At 39.1% G+C, this 17708-nt stretch overlaps 2 long non-coding RNA genes across 7 annotated transcripts in view; one reads left to right on the forward strand and one right to left on the reverse strand.

Annotated features, from left to right (window-relative positions):
• Positions 1 to 16045, forward strand: part of LOC143662570 (uncharacterized) — a 41720-nt gene extending 25675 nt beyond the window's left edge. The window contains exons 3-5 of the long non-coding RNA XR_013165430.1: positions 6326 to 6430; positions 15051 to 15165; positions 15944 to 16045. This is a non-coding gene — a long non-coding RNA (uncharacterized LOC143662570). The remainder of the gene's footprint in view (positions 1 to 6325; positions 6431 to 15050; positions 15166 to 15943) is intronic.
• Positions 1 to 17708, reverse strand: part of LOC143662569 (uncharacterized) — a 198512-nt gene that overhangs the window by 14806 nt on the left and 165998 nt on the right. For 3 of the 6 annotated variants that reach the window (XR_013165422.1, XR_013165426.1, XR_013165428.1), the window contains exon 6: positions 6512 to 6569. The exons of the other annotated variants lie outside the window; for them this stretch is intronic. This is a non-coding gene — a long non-coding RNA (uncharacterized LOC143662569). The remainder of the gene's footprint in view (positions 1 to 6511; positions 6570 to 17708) is intronic. 6 annotated transcript variants of the gene reach the window in all.

Raw genomic sequence — 17708 nt, forward strand, 5'->3', positions numbered from 1 at the left:
CATAGACCACACGTAGTGGCAAATATTTGAATAGGAGTCTTTTTTCTGAATGGTCATGCACCCAGACAAAAAGAAAGAAAAGAAAAGCCCCTACATGACCAAAAGCCTTACAATATAGTGATTGTAGTTTGTGATCCATTCTCTAAGGTTGAAAGGTTAAAATTTTGGAATCATGTTCCAGAATACTCACCTATTAACGTATCAGAAGGTGTGTAGGACTGGGCTATGCCATTGGGATGGTAACTCTATAGAAAAAGCCACCCAATTCCCTTTCACACTTCATATGGGCTGATCCTGAGCTCACTGGAGAATCTAGGTATTTAAGGAATAGAAGCTTCTCCAGGACTCATATTCAGTATGCAAAGATCTGGATGCCACTCATAGGGGGCAGGTGTTGGAGAGAATATAATAATGTATGCATTCTGCCCATTTGCCCTCCTGCTTCTTATGGAAACAGGACTCTTATTTAATCCTAGAAATTTCCAATCCTTTTGTCTGTATGGAGTCTTGCCGCTCAAGTACAGGTCCTTGTCTAGCTTAACACAGTAGACAATGACCAACAGTAGGAGGAGAGGGAGAGGGACAAGGGAGTTAGGAATGTTAAGGGAATGGTTTTAGTGATGGACTATGTATTCTAAGTTTGGTATCAGTCCCTGAAAATCTAAATTTAGTATTGGGTTAGGTCTTCTTGAATCATGTCACCTCATCCCTCCCCTTCTCCCCACCCCTCAACATCTTGACTATCAGCAAAAATTAAATTACCAGCTCATCCTCCACACTCCAGCCCCAGTCTCATCATTCTCCCCATTTTCCTTGACTATCAAACTAGTCCAAGCCTCATCACTAAGCCTGAAGTTGCTAATAGCCAACTTTGCCAAGATATGGAGAGTAGCCACCCAACAAAATCCAACATAGAAAAAAACAGATTTCAGAAATGCAATGACAGAGTCTGAGCCTTGAAAGGGTCGTTTGCTCCCCTGATTCCAGGAAGGCTTGGAGATTGCCCTTTCCCAGGCGAACCAATAAATTCCTATTTTGCTCAAGCTAGTGTAAGTTATATGTCTGTCACTTATACCCAGAACATACCTAATACAGCTGTTAAGAAATTCTTGTTTTAGTAGAAGCAGAAAATTCCCCATATTATTAAACTTCAACCAATTCCACAGTCAGGCCTCTCTTTTTTATTTTTGAGCCTGAAAAGATACATTTCCAGAAAAATGGGAGAATTTTTGATCTTTCAGCAAAACCAAACATACTCAACTCTGCTTCACACATATTTGGATAGGTATTCTGCCTTAGACACTAATATTGGTGTCCATCACTTCATAAGTTAATCTTCATATTTTCAAAGTCTTTGAAATATCAATTTTTCTACGAAACATTCAAGGTAGCTCTCCTTGACCAAAAAAAAAAAAAGAAAAATTGATTAAATTTTTAAAAGAAAATATTGTCTGGCAGTTAATATGCATGAAAGAGCCTCATCCATTGTATTGCTGTGTGGCCTTGAATCGTCTCAGTGACTACAGCAAGGCAGAATGAATGCATCTAAGGTCATTCTGAATGTCTCATTTAAGGCTTCTGCTTTTGTGCCAAGGGCAAAATTCCATAGCCTTGGGCTTTTACTCAAGAATGTCTTCTTTTCAGGGTAAGCCAAGACTAAGTTAGATGGCTTAAGTTGAATAAACTGAAAGCAAATAATATACTTCAGGCTTGAGGTCTCAGATAATTCAAGGCATAGTCCACCTTGGAAAGTGGATTTGGTAGCAAGTCTTTGGCTTGTTTGAAAGGAATTAACAGAGTCACTGAGAGGAGTTTTGGAGCGGTTACAAATGCTAAATTTTGGGCCCACGAACATGGAAGATTGACTTGGCTGGTAGAAAATCACCAGATCACTACTGTCAATACAGAAACACTTTAGGGCAGCACCAGAACCTCTGGGCTGACAATAATGTCCCTGGCCACTCCTTTCTGTTGGTCACTCCAGAAAAGAGGGTGCCATGATTGTCATGTTCAGCTGTAAACCTGCAGGCAGCCTGCTGGGCTGAACCCAAGCTGGAGCCTATGTAAACATTTTCCCTTTCCAAACCTGGACACTGTGCTCAATAGCAACTGAATGTCCACCCCTCCAAGCTGGGCCCTTAGGATCTTCCCTATAGTTTTGCTTACCTTTTACTCTCTCTAGCCAATCTATCATCACACCCTGACAAAGCTCCACAGATTTGACCTACCACTCCTATTTCTTCTGTCAATTCTCCAGCCACCTGCTGGAACCATGGTGGCAGCTTCTTGCCTGTGGTCACTGCCAGGGCCAGTTTTATGCATAAATGGAGTGCAAGGCTACTCATGAGACCTGATTTCAAGGATGCAGTAAATGTTCAAGGGAACCCAATATACTGCCTGATATTTTCACAAGTAATAATAATAATAATTTGCATAAACATGTATTATATACTTGGCACTATTCTAGAAACTGTTTGTATTTTAATTTATTTAATGTTTTTTATTGAAAAATTAAAGATGAGGTTTAAAGTATCAAAATGTTTAGCAGAGGGCGGGCCACAGTGGCTCAGCAGGTAAGAGTGCTTGCCTGCCATGCCTGAGGACCCGGGTTCGATTCCCGGTGCCTGCCCATGTAAAAAAAAAGTGTTTAGCAAACTTCTCTGCTTAGTGGGACCCCAAAGGAAATAAGAGGGGTGCTTAACAGGATTAAGATTGACATTGCAAGCAAATGATACATGGACAAGGCAGAAATAGTCTATTTTACCAGTTTAATTTGGCACTAAGGACTATTACCAAAATAACACAAACAAATAGCTCTTTTAAATCCAGCAACCACAGTCAGATTCCCTGAGGCAGTAATATGAAAGAGTAGTTCTAATTCCAAGTAACCATCAGCTAGTTGACTTATGGTTGTCTCTATTGCTTCCTCTATAAAAATATTTGGTATCTAGAATACAATTATTGCATTATATTTACCATGTTTTAAAATGCTTTTAAAATGACTGATTCAAAAGGAAATTTTAAAATATTTCACTTAATACTTTTCAATGTGTTGCCCATTGTATTATTGCTAAATGAAAAATAATGAAATGACTCAATTATCTCACAGAGAATTTGTACATAATAGAAAATATAAATTGAAACCTAGTTAGTATAAGAAACCAACATGTTATGCAATTATCTTAGTTTATATGATGCTCTTGTTTATTCTCATATATATGTACCATCTAATATTATAATTATAATATATATTATTTTGAATTTTGCTTTCTTTTGCCTAATTACTGGTTATAATTACTTCCACTGTCATCCTAAACATCATTTTTAGCAAATGGGTGAATCTATTGAATTGATATACCAGGGTTGACATAAGCAGAGCTCTATTGTTGGACATAAAATACTACTAAAAAAATTTTTATAAATATTGTTGCAATGGATATTTTCATATAGACAGCATTCCCCAAAGCCTTTAATGTTGAAGTACCCAATGAATGTGTCTTTAGTACTCTTCTCTATTTACTTTTACTTCTTTGATGATCTCACCTCAGGGCTTTAAAATGCCAAATGTGTGCCAGTATTTCCCAAATTTGCATTACCAGCCATAGATCTCTCTCCCAAACTCCACGCTTTTATATTCAACTGCCTACTCAAATCTCCATTTAGATATCTAAAATAATCTCAAACCCATTATGTCCCAAACAGACCTCCTGATTGCTCCTTGAAAAACCTACTCTGCATGCAACTTTCCTCATCTTTGCTGATGGGAAATTCACCCTTCTAACTGCTCAGCCAAAATTTTAGAGCTATCCTAACTCCTTTATTTCATATCTCACTTCTGATCTAATTGAAAATTGTACTTATTCTACATTTAAAACTATTTCAGAGGGATGGAAGGGTAGTTCGGTGGTAGAATTCTTCCTTGTCATATGGCATACGGGTTTGATCCCCGGCCCATGCACTCCCCACCCCACCCCCCAAAAATCAACAAATGGTGCTGCTATAACAGTATACTAACATGGAAAAAAGAATGAAATGTGACCCCCACTGTAAAACATGTCAAAAAAAAAATCTATTTCAGAATACAATCATTCTAACTACCTCCATTTTATCATCTTAGTCTGAACTTCCATCATCTCTTCCTGGATAACTGCAACTGCTTCCTGAATTCATTTCCTATGGCTGCTATAACAAATTATCACAAACTTGGTATCCAAGTTTCCTGACTGATATGACAACTATCATACAATGGGTTGGTTTAAACAATGGGAATTTATTGGCTCACATTTTCAGAGGCTAGAGACTTGCCTCCTCCTAGAGTCAGTAGCGTTCTGGCTTCTAGGAAGTCCTTGGGTTCCTTGGCTTTCCAGTTGCATGGTGATAACCTCTCCTTCCTATTCCAGGTTCCATTGACTTCTGCCTTCTGGCTCCTCCCTATGGCTTTCTGTAACTATTTTTTTTATTTCTTCTGCTTAAAAAGGACTCTAGTGATACAGATTAAGACCCAGCCTCATTCGGTTGGGCTACACCTTAACTAGAGGAAACATCTTCAAGAGATCCTATTCACAGTGGGTTCACACCAACAGGAAAGCATATTGGGACCAAAAACGGGTCTAAATTTGGGGTACAAAACTTGGTGACTGTTCTAGTTTGCTAGCTGCAGGAATGCAACACACCAGAGATGGATTGGCTTTTAATAAAAGGGGATTTATTTTGTTAGTTCTTCAGAGGGAAGGCAGCTAACTTTCCACTGAGGTTCTTTCTTACGTGGAAGGCACAGGATGGTCTCTGCTGGTCTTCTCTTCAGGCCCTTGGGTTCCAACAACTTTCCCTGGGGTGACTTCTTTCTGCATCTCCAAAGGCCTGGGCTGAGCTGCTAGTGCTGAGATGAGGAATGCTGAGCTGCTTTGCAGTGCTACATTGCAATCTCCCATTTAAGCACCAGCCAATTAAGTCAAACATCACTCATTGCAGCAGACACGCCTCCCAGCCAACTGCAGATGTAATTGGCAACAGATGAGGTTCACGCACCATTGGCTTACGTCCGCAGCAACAAGACTAGGTATGCTCACCTGGCCAAGTTGACAACTGAATCTAACTAACACAGTGACTTAAAACAACAGAAATTTATTCTCTCATAGTTCTGGAGACCAGAAATCTGAAATCTGTATCACTGAGTGGAAACCAGGTTGCTGGCAGGAATGTACTCTTTCTGGAGGCCGTAAGAGAGAATCTGTTTCTTTCCTTTTCCCAGCATCTAGAGTTGTATTCCTTGGCTCATGGTCCTCTCCTCCATCTTCAGTGACAAGTGTGTAACATTATCCTCTCCAACTCTGCTTCCCTCTGCTTCTATCAGTTAGCCTTCTTCTGTTCTGTGTCAAATCTCCCACTGCTCCCTTCTTAATCCAAGATAATCCAAGACAATCTCCCATCTCAAATTCCTTAATATAATCACATCTGCATAGTCTTTTTTCCTTTTGCTGTATAAGATAACATATTCACAAATTCTAGGTATGAGTACATGGACATCTTTTGGGGATACCATTTTTCAGTCTACCACATTTACTACCTGGTCATCCGATTTCAACTATTTCTTCTTTATGGGCTAATCTCAACACATCAAGAAGAGTGACCCTTTCAAAGTGTCAGCCAAATCATGTAACTTTATTTTTTTGTCTCAAAACCTTGCAATGGATCCTCATTTCACTCACCATAAGAGGTAAAGTCCTTACAAGGGCTTACAAGACCTCGCATGGTCTGGGCTCCCATTTCTCTGAGACCTCCCTTACTCTACTTGCTCACTCCACTTCTACCAATTGGCCTCATAGCTCTGTTTGGAACATGTTAACCTACTAGCTTACTTTAAGACTTTTGATTTGCTGCTCCCTCTAGCATCGTCCACAGATACTGATGTGACTAACGCTCTCTCTTGAAGTCTTCACAGGTGTATGACTTTCTCAAACCATTCCCTTTAAAATTGTAACTGCTCACTCCAGTATTCCCGATCCCCTTCACTCTGCTCTCTTTTTTTTCTACAGCACTCATCACCATCTAACATCATACATAATCTAGTAATTTAGTAGTAGTAGTAGTATTTTATTACATTTATTGTCTACCACCCCCCTGCTCGAATATAAGTTCTGTTTTGTTCAATGATATATGCCAAGTTTCTACAATAGTGCCTGGCATATTGAAGGTACTCCTTAAATATCTGTGGAAAAATGAAAAAAAAAAAGTTTGGCAGTGGTTGGCTCAGCTTTAATTCATACTGTGGAATCTGTGGCTGACTGCAGATCCATTCCTGCTATAATCTTTTATAAATTTGCAGAAGAGATGAGTTGAGAGAGATGAAGACAAAAATGTCTGAAGGAAAAGTGGTGAGCCACAGTGGAGAGAAGAGGGCTAAGAAAGGGGAGACCTGGCACATAAATTGGTGAGTTGACAGCATTCCCTACCTCATTCCAGACCTTCTCTTGCTCATTTACCTCCACATGCTCAAATAAATCATACTTACTGTTTTCCAGGGATGTTATAATCCCCTTTGTGTGCTCCCTTCTCATACTCCTGTAACCCTATAAATGAATTAAACTTTCATGAATTTTCAGCAGCCCAGACATGAATTCCCCTTTAGCTACTCATATTTGCCTTCTTGGTATACCGCAGCTTATGTACTCTCTCTCCCCTATTTGTCGTATCTTGCAATAAAATAATCAGAAATTGTTTTTTAGCAGCAAACTCTATGACTGATATAGAGTTCACAGAAAACAATATAAATATAATATGCCAGTAGAAAATGTATAACTTTTATATACAAGAAAAATATTAACTTACTTTTATAGTACTGTCTTCAGGATGCTTTATAGGGATTAATTACATGATGTCTGCAAAGCAGTTTGAGAACCTCTGGGAAAGGTGCTACATAAATACAAGGTATGATTATTTTTAGGAGCTTCTGCTGCTGACATTCAGCATAGCATGAAAGAATGAAAAATTATCTCCATGTTCCCTGTTGTGGTAACAACCTCAGCTTAGGGTTTGGAAAACCCATTTATAGAAAGTGCTAAAATTAAAAACTACATTCTTACATGAGCTCATTTATGTAGCATGATCTATGGAAGAAGGGACTTTTCTAAGCACAATTTTTTTTTGTTTGACATGATGACTTTGTAAGCAAAAGTAAGAAATTTAGGGATTTAAAATCTTTTCCCTGAAGTATTCAGGCCCCTGGCTCCAGTCCAACTCCTTGGCTCAAAGAGAGACTATATGTTTGGATGGATGCTGTCTAGCCCATTCCTAAAGTTCTCCAGAGGGAGAGATTTCTCAATTGTCTCCAGCCACCTGTTTCTGTTTATAACCCCACTGTTGGGAAGTACTTTGGGGTACTTTATTGTTATGGTTTGAATTTTGTTCCCCCAAAAAAGAGAAATGTTCAAGTTCTACCCCCTGGATTATAAATGTGATCCTATTTGGAAATAGGATCTTTGAAAGTATTATTAATTAAGATGAGGCCAACCTGGATTAGGGTGGGCCCTGATCCAATATAACTGGTGTACTTAAAAGGAGAGGACATTTGAACACAAAGACAGGGAGATGGCAACATAAGGAAGTCAGAGATTGAATTATGCCACTACAAACCAAGGGGCACCATGGATGGCCAGCCATTGTCAGAAGCTAGAAAAGAGGCATGGAAAGAATTTTCTCCGTTAAGATGGAGCATGGCCCTGCCAACACCTTGATTTCAGACTTCTAGCCTCCAATTCTATGAGGCAATACATTTCTGTGGTTTATAACTAGTCTGTGTATTTCATTATAGCAGCCATGACAAATAAGACACTTCCTTAAACCTCTCCCTTGGAAATATACCAAGGTTTCGTCCTATTTGTACTCACTCTCAACCAGTATTTTATCAAAATAATTAATGTGTAGTCTTTCTGTTATCACCTTTCATATGTTTGTAGATAATTTTGTCACTTTTCAACATTGGCAATAAAAGATTCTGTCCTTCAATCATTTTCTCCAAATGCCATTCTTCTCTTTCTCTACATATATTAATATAAATCTACCAATGTCACAGAATCAAAGCTTCATGAAGGTAAAGAATTTTTTCTCTCTAAACAAGACATACCACTGGATACCTCGCATATAGAACAGAGCCTGGAATAGAGTACATGCTCATTAGCATATACTGAGTGAATGGAGTAAGTTGTCATGATTATTAAGTGAAGTGTTAATGTGCTTAGCACATGGCCAGAAACAGAGTGAGGTCTGGCTAGAGGTTAGTCCATTTACGTGAATGACCCTGAACTTCTACCATTTGCTTCTCACTCTCTGGACCCTGGGTATGGTGTACCTGAGGTTAAGCAACAGTGCCTCTTGATTTAGTCCTTACCTGGGTTGTTTTAGTTACCGTAATTAAAAAAATTTTTAAATAGTTCACCAAAATTTAAAAGTTGAAAATTTTTGCTTAAAATGTGGATTTCTGCCTTCTTGTGAAAATCAGAACAGAAGACCTGGCAATAAGGAGACCCTCTTCCCATGTGACAGAAGTGGCCTGGAGTTGAGCAGCAACCCACTTCTTTCAATGGGATGAGTGCCCTCTGGTTTCCTTTTGTCTCCATCATACCTGCTTCATTCAAGTTCTCTACCTACCTGCCCCTGCAGGTAGACTGTGGTAGAATTGTTGGATATACAACACCTAATGATCATCCAAGGAGTTCACTTTCCAGCTAGGTATGGTACCATTTAGAAACATATATTTAATCAAGTCACTTAATCCTAACCCTTTATGCTAGACTTCTGCATCATCATCATTATTATTGCCATGTTACAGATAATTTGTAATATGCAGATATAATAAACTGAATTTCACAGAAGTACTGCATAGGAAACCATTCCCGTTTTCTACCAGCCTCTGCAGGGAATAGACCCTATGCCAGGGATTGGCAAGGTAGTGACTGAGAGACAAATTTGCACCCCTACCTCAATTTTGTTATTGAAACACAGTCAGCCCCATTCATTTACATATTGTCTATGGCTGCTTTAGAGCTGCAATGGCACACTTGAATAGCTACATATGGCCTGTAAAGGCTAAACTATTAACAAGCCACCTCTTTACAGTAAAAATTTTGTTGACCTCTGGCCTATACCTTTGTACACTTATACTAGAAAGGCGCTTTAAGGTGTCATTTAAAATCCTCTCCCTCCAAAGCAGGGTAAAATACAAACCATACCACACTGATCAATCTCCAACTAATTCAAAAGCAGGCTGTCACCAAAAACTTTACCTTGGCATACAGACTGATCATGTTGTAATACTATAAAAATCAGGCTTAGAATAGATGCAGGATTTACCCTAGGGAAACTCATCTAAATTAGGACCCTGAAACATAGACAGTAACACAAAGATACACACATACAGATAGATGGATAGATATACAGTATATAAATTACATGAAATGGAGATATAAATTAGACAGAATATATCTACACAAGCAGAGAAAGACTGGGATCAAGCAAATCCTATTAGAGGTGGGATGCCTTTTCAGGGGTCAAGGGATGGGTATAATTCATTTTGATATATATGTGGGAATCACAAATACATGGTACATGGGCTGCCACAGACAACTCCCACTCCTCATGCCTATGACAGGCATTGCTAAACCTATTACTGCCCTTTGACTTGGTGAGCCTGAACATAGCTTCAGTATCCTACTTTACACCATGCTCCAAATAGTCCTACTGACTGAGCAGAGCTGGCACACAAAATGAAATCTTTTGACATCTCTTGAGAAAAGAGACTACTTAGCACTGGAAGGCAAGCGATTTGGGTTTTCATCTCAATGTTATTTTTAGAACCTAACTAAATCACTTAAACTATTCATATCTCAGTTTTTTCCTCTATAAAGTAGGGATAATTACATTTTTATCCCTTGCCAAAGTATAGATAAAATGAGAACAAAAGAGTTAATGAGCTCCTGATAAGTTAAACATGCTGAACAATTGTAAAGTATTATTTTTAGGGTGTAGGCATTTAATGAACATAAAAATATGTGAAATAAAATAGCAGAAGCTAAAAAAGGGAGGTTGTCCTGAAATAAGCAGAGCTTAGTTGGACATGCCCCAGAAAAATAATGTCTTTTGTAAGTTTGAACCAATAAAAATCTCCACTTGAAAAAAAAAAATAGGTGTGACTGCTTGAGTTCAAGAAGATTATATAGGCAAGGCACTGAAAGTAGACGATGTAATGATGAGGTTGATTTTAATCTCTTCACTTCGATAATACCTACCATGGGGAAGACATGGAGGCTAGTTGCTTTACAGTGTAGTAAACACACAAAGGCTTTCTTTTATCATGCTATCAACTATCTGGGTCAACAATTATTGATATTCAGTAACCATTTCAGGATGTCAGGGCCAAGACTCTAATTTTCCCCAGCCTTTCTCTCATGACCCCAAAATAGTTGCTGATGCTCCAGCCAACACATTTGAATCCAAGGCAGAAAAAAGAAACAAGGGAAATCAATATGTAGATTCCTGCCCACTGAGGTAAGCCACTTTCAGGAAGTGTCTGGAAAAGCTCTGCCCAATGACTTCTGTATACTTTTTAATGGCCCACCTCATCTGCAATGAAGGCTGAGAAATGTGAGGCTTTTTTTTTTTTAATTGCACTTAATGCTATCTCCCAACAGTATTTTTTATTGGAGAAGAAGGATATGTAGTAGTAAAATCTCTACCATATATATAAATTGGCTAAATAAAAATACAATTGTAGTTGTTATAGGACATGGACATTTCTTTCAAGGAGCTTCAACTTAGTCAAGGAAATAAAGTATATACATAACTTAAATCAGAATAGAATGCAATTTATCATCTAGATAAGCTACAAACTACCCAAAGGATACAAAATTGTTATGTACATAAATCAAAATGTCACCAGTGATTTTCATTACATAGAGGGACAATGAGCAATTTTTATTTCCTTCTTTATGATGTTTTGTATTTCAAATGTTCTATCATGAAGAAGTGCCAAGGTAGAGAGAGAATGCACCATAAAGGAGGTATGGCATGAGCTGATTTTCTCATCTATTATTTCATTTTACCTTTATAACCTTGCCATTCTGAAGAATGTGAGGGCATAATTAAACATAGCAAACATTTAATAATGAACCCATAGGAACCCAGGTTTTCGGGAAAAAGGTAAAAGAATTGAATGCCTAAACTGGGAGCTGAGCTCAACCATGATAATGATTCTCAGCACCCAGAATATATAGAATCATAGAATGTTATTGTGGGCTGTGAAAAGCAATGACAATCTGGGCTGTCATTTATGCTTCTGAATCCAACTCATTTCCCATTTTCTAAAGAAAGCCATTAGTGGAAGAATGCCAGAAAATGATTAGCAGCAAAATAAGGTGGGGATCTGGAACATTGTGCCACCCTGAGCTTTGCAATTCTAAGGATCTGGGCCCCAGCACCTTCCCAGTGCCCCCTGACATCTGTACTAAATGGTTCTCTTTATTTAACAACTTTTAAACCCACTGACTAACCTGTCAAAATTGCTAATTTCCATTAACTCACAAAATAGTAAATTAAGTTCCTCCTGGGCCTACTGGAGCTTTAAAAATCCATGCAAAACAATGAGAATAAGGGGCAAAGGCCAACTGGGAATCCATTTCTGAAGTCCCTTAGATTCCTCAGATTACTTTGTAATTTCCCAGTGTACAAGGGGAACTCTTTTTGAGTGAAGATGTAACTTAAATAGCCATCTTCCAAGGAAATGATCCAACAAAGGAGCCATTACTGTGCTTTGTCCTGGTGAGATTATTTCCACTCCTTAATTTCTTTTTTCTCTTTTGGTGTAATATTGTTCTTGCTTTACCCAGCTAGCAAAATATTGTTCACCTAAATATTATATAAACACAGTGCCAGATCCTGCTACCCTTTGTATTTCTCTTCTCATCACTGAGGTCACCCACTGGGAGATCTGACAACTGAAGACCCAGATGCCTTTTCTGTTGAAAGTGACCTTTCTATGTCTGCTTACCTCTTCATTTGGCCCATCAAAATGGGGACAATGAAGGCTGCAGAATGACCACCACCACCACCACCTCCACCCCGCAAAAAGATAAAGGGCAATTGGTAAAAGTTGTTAGTGAAAAAGAGAAGTTTGGAAGACTGTGAAATTTCCTCAACATGAGAGCATACTTTTTTAAGAGGACTTACTTGGCAAAAGAGCTTCCTAAAAACAGTCCAATAACCAAAGTTTAATTACCCTTCATTTGTGCAGTGACAAGCCATTCAGAAAATGCTTGGAAGAATCAGTTGGTGGCCAATATCCATATACATGATGCAACACATCCAGGGTTTTTCAAGGATTCAATTCACAATAATATTCCCCATCTCTCTGTGGATTTCTAGCTCTGGTATTTGGCCTCTGCTCTCCTTCAGTTCCTTTTGTTTTCCAAGTCTGAACAAACAAGTTAATATTTCCTAAATGCTGTTTTGTAGTCTACTTCCATTTTATTTGTTAGCTTTACCTCCTTTTAAATAAGGTACATTCATGGAGGACAGAATCTAGACTGAGATTTCCCCATATAGAAAACTTTTTTAAAAAGGTAATATGCCAAGAAATTCTCAATGCTTCTATCAGCAAAGGAATGAATGAAGGACTGAGAGAAGAGCAAGTTACTAAACTTAACCATCTCCCCATAGGTCTATGGATGTGTTTAAATTCACAAACTTCCCAAAGCATTTCATGACAGAAGAATCAATCAATGGTGGTTTAATAAGTGGCTAGAAATTTAAGGTCAATAAGAGTCATATTTGAGATACATTTTAGAAGGATGATTTTCAGTGCAAGGAAGCCAGGTTGCAACCAGGGCTAACTGTGAAGTATATTGAATTTGTCTTTGCTCCCAACCCTTCTATATCCTGTCAGATCCCTCTGTTTCCTAGCAACCTCTCCTAGAGCTCATCTGTACTTATCTTATTCATTTACTAAATAGACGTTGGGACCTACTATGTGCCAAATGCTGTTATAAGGTATAAGCATGGAAAAGTAAACAGATAGATAAGATTTCTGTCCTTTTAGAGCTCACTTTCTTAAAAGGGAGACAAAAATATTCTAACAAACAAGAAAAATATCAGATTGTAAAAATTTGTATGCAGAGATTTTAAAAAGGATAACATGATTCTGGTTAGGGGTGAGTGGAGACTACTTTAGATTCAGTGGAAGTGACATTTAAGTTGAGAGCAGAAAGAGAAGAGGAAGCCAGTTATACAAAGATGGCTGTGAACATTCTAGGACATTCCAAGCAGAAGAAATAGCAAGTGAAAAGGACCCAAGCAGGAATGGATGGGGAGTGTTTTAAGGACAGAAAGAAGTGCCATAGGGTAAAGTGTGCCGGGCAAGAAGATGAGTGATTAGGAAAAGGTCAGAGAGGCTGGTTGGCACTGGAAATCTTGGTAAGAAGTTAACATTTTATTCAAAGCAACGGTGAATTTTGAGAGGGGAGTGGGATAGGGGAGCAAGGTGCTCTGATTTATACTTCTTAAAGCTCACTTGAGCTGCTGTGTGGAGAATGGGCACACCATGACTGGGCACGGGAGGATCAGTTTTGCAGTAGCCCAATTCTGCAGCATACAGAGGGGTCTAGACCAGGATCCTAACACTTAGCGGGGCAGCCTTGCAGTGCTTAAGCACACAGACAAAGCCTAGTTGGGTTTACATCAGAGCTCTTCCACTTTACTCAACTCTGAATGTCAGTTCCTTCCTCTGTAAAATGGGAAAAAATGATGCCTCCCAGGGTTGCTCTGAGGTGGAGATGCATTACTCTGTGTTGAAGCAGGTAGAACAGTACATGGGGTACAGTAAGAGCTGGATGACTGTCATTATTATTTGAGATAGGCAAAAGTAGATGGATTTTGCTTTATGTTTTGGAGGGAGAGCTGACAAAACTTGCTGATAGAATGAAAGGGTGGGATGAAGGAGTGAAAAGAATTGTTGCTAAATCATAAATTTTTGGCCAAAATGAATGGTGGAGACATTTAATGAGCTAGGAGGACTGGAAGAGGAAGACAGTTTGGGGATGGCAGGTTTAAGGATCTATTTTGCCCATATTAAATTTGTAAAGTCTTCTAGACATCAAGTGAAGATGTCAAGCAGACAGGTGGACACATGGGTCTAAAGTTCAGTGGGGAAACTGGGCTTTGTAATGAATTGAATCATGTTCTCCACAAAGACATGTCCAAATCCTAACCTCTGGTCCTATGGAAATGTACCCATTTGTAACTAGGATCTTGAAGGTATTACTAGTTAAGGTGAGGTCATACTGAATCAGGGTAGGCCCTAACCCAATATAAGTCTCATAAGCAGCAGAAATTTGGACACAGTATTAGTGGGTGACAGGAGTCAGATGGGAAGAGAGATGACCATGACAAAGGGGCAGAGATTGAAGTCCGGCCAGCCTCAATAATGCCAAGAAGAATGGTCTCACAAAAGGGGTGAGGACCAAAGCCTAATCCAAGTGAGTTGAAAAGAAAATGAAAGATGATTTAAAAAAAAAAAAAAGGTCAGAAGGAAGATTAAAAATAGAGAGACAACACTGCTGAGACATTATCTTAAACTCACCGTGAAGGGGGAGAGTTAAAGGAAAAAGAATATGAAGGTATATGTGGACTCACCAGCTTTCATAAGGTTTTGTTGGAACACAGCCACACATTCATTTATGTATTACATGTGACTGTCTTCATACTTTTATTATTATTACAGTGAAAAGCCCATAGCAGAGTTGAGTAGTTGTAACAGACACTGAGGCTTACAAAACCTAAGACATTTACTATCTGACCCTTTACAGACAAAGTTTGCCAATCCCTGATTTAAGGTAAAGAGTCTAAGGGCTACGATGGACACTTGAAGCAAAACAGATCAAACATAAGAAGATTGAGAGTTGGGTTATCCCTTGTGTATACATGGAGGAATGCTATGTGTCTTTCTAAAGACAGGAAAAATAGGCTTTTATAATGCAGCTTTCTTGTCTTCCTTCCCTCTGCAGTCACACTTCCAATGAGCGGTGGTCAAGAAGGGGCTGTAACAACTCCACATCCTCCAGAGAAAGAAAACTGGTGGTGGGAGGTGACTGTGTGTCCTGAGAGAGACATTTATAGGGGGTAATGCTTTATGTTTTGCTTTATGTTTTGGAGGGAGAGCTGACAAAACTTGCTGATAGAATGAAAGGGTGGGATGAAGGAGTGAAAAGAATTGTTGCTAAATCATAAATTTTTGGCCAAAATGAATGGTGGAGACATTTAATGAGCTAGGAGGACTGGAAGAGGAAGAGAGTTTGGGGATGGCAGGTTTAAGGATCTATTTTGCACTCTTACCAGACAGGGATGCAAGAAAAGAGGCTCTTAGCAGAGAACTGTTTTTCGATTGCCTAAAACCTGTTCTGTATCATCACTCCCACTTTACACCCACATGGGTTAGCCCAGAAAATCAAGGCACAATCCAAGCACTTAATTTCACTGGTTAAACTTTGTTCCAGGTTTTGAAAATTCAAGGTAGATTTTTATTGTTATTGCAGTGAAAACCCATTAATGAGAACCCTCTGGGGGTGGGGGTGGGAACACAGTACAAATGACTTTTTGTGCACTCTTAACTCTTTCCTCAATCATCATTCCCTTTATTTATTAATAAAGGTAGTTATGGTTAACTCTAAACTCAACCTCCTAGTAAGCCTCGCCTCTAGTCCCCAGAATGAGAAGGAAAAGGACTATTGTAAATGATGTCCATCCACGCCCAGAAGGCAGGCAGCAAGCTGACCTGATTTACTGCTCACCCAAATTGAAGACATTTTTCCCTGAGATCATCTCACATTGAGGACATACTGAAGGACTGTCAAAAGAGAATGGAGTGGAGAGAATAACAGGGTGTTTCTTTTTTTTTTAGGGCGTTTCATTTTGAGGAATGCACAAGGGTGTCCAGAGAAAAATCCGTGAGGCTGTCTTGCCTGTTTTCTTGTTTAAAGCATGGCTTTCAACAATATTGGGTACATACCGAGTTTGTTTCAGTTTTTTCATGGCATTTTTCAGCTGATTTCCAGTCTTCACAGACTTGGGCTCTTTCCACAAGCCCTGTAAAATAATTGAGTTTTGCAGATAATTTCTTCATCATAAATGCCTGTGTCTTGCACTTTGGTATTCCTTTTAGGTAAGCCCATGGTCCTTTCTAGCAGGTCTGGCTTTTTAGTGGACAAGGCAAATGTCACCCTAATAACTCCAGTTGTACCACGTAGCAGGGATGGGCAAACCAGACAGAGAGGCTGTGTTTTTGCCAAACCAGGATCATGGTCTTATCCACCTCCAGAAAGGTTTCCCATAACTTCATGTATCCTGTTTGCTTAAGATCATCTGGTATTGTGTGAATTCTGCACTTTCAAGTCTCCTAACAATGAATTCAATGGAGAAAGGCAATTATGAACTAATACATCTTATCTAACAAACATTTTTTAATTGCCTACAGAAAAGTGATATGAGCCAGTTAGCTCTAAAAACAAGAAGATGTCAAAAAACAAGAGAAACTGTCACAGACTAGAGTAGATAAAGGAGACCTAATGGTTAAATGCAACGTAGTATCCACAGGAAAAGGGCATGAATGGAAAGACTAGTGAAACCCAATAAAATCTGGAGTTTAGTTAATGGTCATGTACCAATGTTGGCTTTTCAGCTCTGACACAGTAATAGAAGATACTCACCTTAATAAGGAAAGCTGGATGAAGGGATAAGGTAACTCTAAACTATGTTTGCCTTCCAAGGTCAAGGACCCTGTGTTATTCATCTACTATAAATGTCTTAAGAAGTGCCCTTCAATAGGGAGGTACTCAATAGAGTATACCCATGTAAACAGATAGGACATCCATGCAGTTAAGGGGGCCATGCAACAGGATGGTGACAACCTTTGGTTGTAACTTGCACTGAATGGTCAGTGGAGGCCAAACCACTTTTTAGGACAATCACTTGGGGGCAATTTTGGGGAAATATTGTTAAAGAAATAATGAAATTGAAGAGATAATGAACTGCTTTTGCTTTCCACCCAGGGAGCCCTCTGCTTGCTCCACGCCCAGAGAAAATCATAGTCCTACCATCCACCTGTAGAACTGAGTCACAATCTTCCTTTCTCTCCTGTTCTCTCTCTTCAGCTTGTACCAGCCCCAGGCGGCTGAAGAGGTGTCTGGGCCCACCCCGATCCCACCTGCAGCACAGTCCTCAGGCCTCCTTATCTCTCAGCACAGTTCTTGGTCTTTTAGCAGTTCATTTAGAGACTGGAGGAAAAGATCATGGGCCTTGGCGTTCCCCTATAGTGTATCTGTTCCTCAGGTCGGCATTGAGTCATCAGCACCATTCTGTTCTTTCGGAGGTGATCCTTTGTTGGAGAGCTCCCCAGTTGTCTGTTGTTATGTTTGAGACTAACTTTTGTTCCAGACTAGTAGGCTGGGGAGACAAGACTATACTAAGTGATACAAAATGAACAGAATGCTTCTAATATTTTCCTATCTTTTTTTTTAACTCCCTTCTTCACAGAGTTGAAAAAAAAAATCTTATCTTTTTTCTTCTCCTTATATATTCACCCATCACGAAACCTTAGGAGTTCTTGCTTGCTTTTGGAATTAGGGTCTGCAGGGAAGTGTCAAAAAACTGACCTTGTCCTCCTTTAC

Source organism: Tamandua tetradactyla, chromosome 18 (assembly GCF_023851605.1).
Source record: "Tamandua tetradactyla isolate mTamTet1 chromosome 18, mTamTet1.pri, whole genome shotgun sequence".
In the NCBI taxonomy this organism is placed as follows: Eukaryota; Metazoa; Chordata; class Mammalia; order Pilosa; family Myrmecophagidae; genus Tamandua; species Tamandua tetradactyla.